The sequence below is a fragment of the Lynx canadensis genome, chromosome F2 (genome assembly GCF_007474595.2).
Source record: "Lynx canadensis isolate LIC74 chromosome F2, mLynCan4.pri.v2, whole genome shotgun sequence".
Taxonomy (NCBI): Eukaryota; Metazoa; Chordata; class Mammalia; order Carnivora; family Felidae; genus Lynx; species Lynx canadensis.
Window position 1 is genome coordinate 20,532,942 of NC_044320.2, and position 5,722 is coordinate 20,538,663.

The 5,722-nt window shown below is 38.4% G+C and overlaps 1 non-coding gene across 1 annotated transcript; it reads left to right on the forward strand.

Moving 5' to 3' along the window:
* The first annotated feature begins 4,329 nt into the window (after window positions 1-4,329).
* Window positions 4,330-4,414, forward strand: TRNAQ-UUG. Its single transcript has one exon. It is a non-coding gene; the product is annotated as a tRNA-Gln (tRNA).
* Window positions 4,415-5,722: the final 1,308 nt, after the last annotated feature.

Here is a 5,722-nt window from a genome sequence, read left to right on the forward strand (position 1 = left end):
CTTTTTGGTTTGTATTCTAGTCACATCTTCGTTTCTACCCAAGGAGAAATGATAAATGACATGTCTATTGCCTTCGCCAGCCGTAAGGCCAATTTATCCACCCCCCTCTGCCTGACTTCGTCAGTAAAACCCCCCTCTCTTGGTTATATCTCCACAACCCTGATCATTCCATTCTCCACTTTTTCCACATCTCCAAATCTTCCAGCTTTCTTCCCTGCCCAAGAAACACATTCCATAATGTTTTTGACATTTTAAGACAGGGAAAAGCATTTTAAGACAGGGAATTCATGACTGAAGCTGCATAGAGGATCAGTTCAAATAATTAAGTAACTAGTAAGATGGTAACTTTCCAACAAGACCCCCGCAGCCCTTCTCTGCTTATTGTCGTATAGGGCATGAGTGATGGATTACCTTAATACCAGGCCCTTTGCATTAGTAAATACCAAGTCCAATGGGAATAGCCCCAGGTAAGAAGTATCTCCAGTAAGGGTCACACCAACATACACTTTATTCAACAGCCACAGATACAGTATTTACCAATCTAAGACCATGTGGCCAATAGGAATTTCATGCATTTTGTGGTATAGTGTATAAATATGCAACTAATGTGGACATTCTTTTAATTTTCTTTTTTAAACACAGAGTTCAGAAATAATTCAAAACATAAAGCAGCATAACCAATATGTGGACTACAGAATGCTGGTTTCATGGGATTATAATGGATGTTATAAAAAAAATGAGGATCCTGGTTAAAAATTCTGGGAAACACTAGGTACGACAAGTGTCTTTATCATTAGTCTTGAACAAGTCAAGGCAAATTGAGTTTCTCCTAGAAAATGATGAGATACATAACATTTCCCAAGTTTATGTGACCATAGAATCTCTTTGCACAGGTTATTTTGCAGGTCTAGAGTTCTCTTAGGGACCATACTTTAAAATTTAATCATAGTACCACATTAGATTTTAAAATTACAGAATCAGATTAGATCTCTAATCTCTGTCAGGAGTGATTTCAGAACAACTGTTCTCAATAGTGTCTGCACATTAAAATCACACGAGAGAGGCACATGGGTGGCTCAGACGGTTAAGCATCCCACTTCAGCTCAGGTGATAATCTCTGTTACGATTTCATGGTTCATGGGTTCAAGCCCCACATCAGGCTCTGTGCTGACAGCTCAGAGCCTGGATCCTGCTTCGGATACTGTGTCTCCCTCTCTCTCTGCCCCTTCCCTGCTCATGCTCTGTCTCTCTCTCTCAAAAATGAATAAATACGTTAAAAAAATAAAAAAAAATAAAATCACATGAGAAACTTAAAAAATTTCCAATGCCCAACCCTTACCTCAAATCAGTCAAATCAGAATCCCTGGGGCGAAGACCAAGGCATCAGTATTTTGTAAAGCTCTGAGGGGATTATAATGGGCAGCTGGGTTGAGAGCCGCCACCTTTGTGTCTCCTACCAATGCAGGACACTCTTCTTAAGGCATCCTGATACCTTGGTGTTCTAGCTTTTCAACACAGTGAGCCTCTGTGGCCCCTTGTCACAGCAAAACATTCCTCTGCTATGTTAAAATTTTTTTTTTTCCAACGTTTATTTATTTTTGGGACAGAGAGAGACAGAGCATGAACGGGGGAGGGGCAGAGAGAGAGGGAGACACAGAATCGGAAACAGGCTCCAGGCTCTGAGCCATCAGCCCAGAGCCCGACGCGGGGCTCGAACCCACGGACCGCGAGATCGTGACCTGGCTGAAGTCGGACGCTTAACCGACTGCGCCACCCAGGCGCCCCTCCTCTGCTATGTTAAATACAAGATGAAAGCCACTGTGTCTAAGATAACATTTATCTCAGTAACATCTTATATTGCTAAAACTGTAGGGCACATGCTACATTCCTATCTCCCATCAGTAAATGAAGGGCCTATTTTATTTTTGCCCCTTAGTAGTTTGAACATAGCGCTCCACATAAAATTCCCACAAAGGGAAAAACAAGCCTCACATTTATTAATAAAGTTCTAACAGCAAATATTGAAAACCTGATATCCAGACAGAGTACAGAATATTAACTGTGACATGTAATATTTAAGGGCAGAAATTTTTTATTAATATTTATATACCTAATATGTACAATCGAGAAGTCTAAATAGCAGAGATGCTTTTTGCATTATGCAGACACGGGCCCAGTGAATCTCTCCAGCCTCCAGGGCACAGAGTAAGACTGCCTTGGAGGTGGGAGCTGACACAGGACTCTTTGCCAGACTTTGCCTTGGTAGGAGCCTTAATTAATTTTATTTATAGTTCTACCAAGTACTGCTCTGTTTCTTCTCATTGAATTACTTGGAATGTGTGTTTAGTTGTAAGGCAGTGCTTTTGGTTGAATAGTGAAAATAAAAATACTTGAACTCCAGGGACTCCAGCCACACAAATAACCATTCAAAACTTGGAACCTAAAATGATATGCCTTTGAGTGAACGGAGCAAAAACCATTCTCATAAATGATACCTCCCAAATCACTGTCCCCAATTTGGGATGAGTCGTGATGCTATAGGCCATTCTGTTAAAATGTGTGAACAGTTTTACTTCTAGCTACCCACGGATTTCATGCAAAATTTGCACCAAAGAAAACAAAAACACTTAGTGCTTTATCCTTAAAACTGAAAAGATTTATGACAAGGTAGTTACATTATTTATTTGAATAATAAAATAAAGCCCAGTATCAACCTGACTTGCAAACCAGCTATCTGATGTTAGAGTCACTAATCTTTATTTCCTTCATAATCCAATTTCCTTTATTATTTGCAATGCTAATGACTGTTTTGATTAAAGAATTAGGGATAGAAATGATAATGCTGTATAATTAAGTATGCAGATTTGGAGCTTTTTGCTTTTAAATGCAGTGTATTCAAAGAGCTAGATCTCGGTACTAGATAATTTGTGAAATTATATATTGCATTAATAATGTGCTGGAATAGTTAAGGGGCTAAAAATTTCACGATTATCCCACACCCAATAGTTGGTGGTCCATAAATATACCAAATGAATCTAAGTAGGCCTTTAGAAAATCCAATTTATTGAATTAAGTATGAGTTTTAATAGCCCAATAAAACATAACTGAAAGAAAAATATTGCATGTTACACTGCCCAACTTCGGCATAGCAATTCATTGAATTTTATCTCTCAACAAAAAAATAAATACTCTAATTATTTTTCATGACAAATTTGTATCTAATTTAAATGATACTCCTTTGTGAACCTGAGAGTTTCTATGATAATGGGGGAAAGCTATCTGCTTGTTAGGTGTTTTAAGACTGAAATATAAAAGGAGCCTCAGGGAATGTGTAGCACTTATACTAAAGAAGAGGGAACTGGGAAAGAGCTGAGAGGCTGGGGCAATTTACGGCTGTGTTTAATTTTGTGGTTGGGCTGCTGTCACACAGAAGAGGGACTGAACTTTCTCAGAAGCTTCTGAGGGCTGCAGAGCAAATAGATAGTCTGTAAAACAACTTACGGAAATCTTTTCAAGCAGTCAAAATTATTTCAAGAATGGAAAATCCCCAAAAGGAAGTGAGTCTTTCATTAAAGAAGCAATCAAGTCCAGTCTTGAAAAACACAGGCAGAAATACTTGAAGAAGAGGTCTGGCATGGGAATCAGGAGTCAACTGGATTACTTTCAAAGTCTGGTTCTACCCCGAGGTCCTAGAGTTTTCTGAGATCAATTATAGCCAATTGGGAAATATTAAAAAGTCAAGGAATTTAAATGAATTATTTAAAATACCAGAAATCAGAATCTAAAATGAAACTTTTTTTTTTTTTTCAACGTTTATTTTATTTTTGGGACAGAGAGAGACAGAGCATGAACAGGGGAGGGTCAGTGAGAGAGGGAGACACAGAATCGGAAGCAGGCTCCAGGCTCTGAGCTGTCAGCACAGAGCCCGACGCGGGGCTCGAACTCACGGACCGCGAGATCGTGACCTGGCTGAAGTCGGGCGCTTAACCGACTGCGCCACCCAGGCGCCCCTAAAATGAAACTTTTAACTCAAGGTGCAGGCACTGGAAGACACACAGATTTTTGTAATGAAATCATTCTCTATTAAAAATCTGTACAAGTATTGTCATATTCCTCTGTGTGTGTGTGTGTGTGTGTGTGTGTGTGTGTGTGTGTATGGAGACTTTTTGGGAGTGGTCTTTTTTGATATTTCAAACTGAAATCTATCAACTATTAGATACCTACATGCTTACAGTTGCTATCCCTAGAATGCAAGGTCATAGATGATTTTTATTGTCTTCTTTTTGCTTATGTTAATATATTGGTTTTCTTCCAAGGTCCTGTTGGGGTGCCTGGGTGGCTCAGTTGGTTGAGCGTCTGACTTTGGCTCAGGTCATGATCTTGTGGTTCATGGGTTCAAGTCCCATATTGGGCTCTGTGCTGTCAGTGCAGAGCCTGTTTCTGATTCTCTGCCCCCTCCCCCCTTGTGTTCTCTCTCTCTCTCTCTCAAAAATAAATATACATTTTTTAAAAAGTGTCATTTTTAGGGGCACCTGGGTGGCTCAGTTTGTTAAGGCTCTTGACTTCGGCTCAGGTCATGATCTCATGGGTTGTGAGTTCAAGCCCCGCATCAGGATCCATGCTGACAGTGTGGAGCTTGCTTGGGATTCTCTCTCTTTCTCTCTCTCTCTCTCTCTTCTCCTCCCCACTTGTGCTCTCTTTCTCTTTCAAAACAAATAAATAACTTAAAAATATTGTTTAAAAAAATAAAATAAAAATAAAAAAGGGTCATTTTTAATTGAGAATTAATAAATTTCCATAAAATATTAGATGTTTTGACTACATGTGTACATTCACAGAATAAAATTAAAAACTGAGACACTTAGATAATCCTTCATCAAAGCCTCCTTTTGACCTTAGTTATCTGGGTATTATGTAAAAGAAAAAGTTTAAGAACCTAAATTAAGGGCACCTCGGAGGCTCAGTAGGTTAAGCATCTGACTTTGGCTCAGGTCATGATCTCGTGGTCCATGAGTTCGAGCCCCGAGTTGGGCTCTGTGCTGACAGCTCAGAACCTGGAGGGATTCTGTCTGTCTCTGACCCTCCCCACCTCATGCTCTTTCTCTTTCTCTCTCTCCCTCTAAAAAATAAACATTAAAAAAAGAAAGTAAATTATAATTATCTAAATTTGTTCTTTAATTTCTCAGTGAAATAGCCTATGTATTCTTTCATCTGAAAGCTCATACAAATAAATAAAATCAGCATTCTGGACACACTTTACTGATAGAGAGCACTGTCTTAATATCTTTCACAATATAATTGTACACTGAGGGGTATTTTAAATTTCATAATATTTTAGTTTAAAATTAAATCATTGTTGATAATTATTTAGGATTATAATAGCAACAACTGTACTATAATCATGGGGGTAAAAAGGTACTAAGATTTAATTCTGGTAAAATTAAGTATTTTACCAAGCTATTAGCATTGTAGTCAAAATTAAAGCAATAGCCACATGGTGCAAGTTCAGAGAAAAAAAATATGATTTATCTGCTGCTCCCTGCTAATATTAAGCAAGAGAACTTACAGAAAAAAATCCATAATATTTGCTGTGTACCTACCATCTAAGTACTCTATTTTCAAATTACAGCTGTCTTGATTTAAATGTTGTGACTGACAGTTAAAGATATCACAGAAGGCCCTCCAAAGGGATTCAGGCACCATAATTGCAAGATTATTTGAA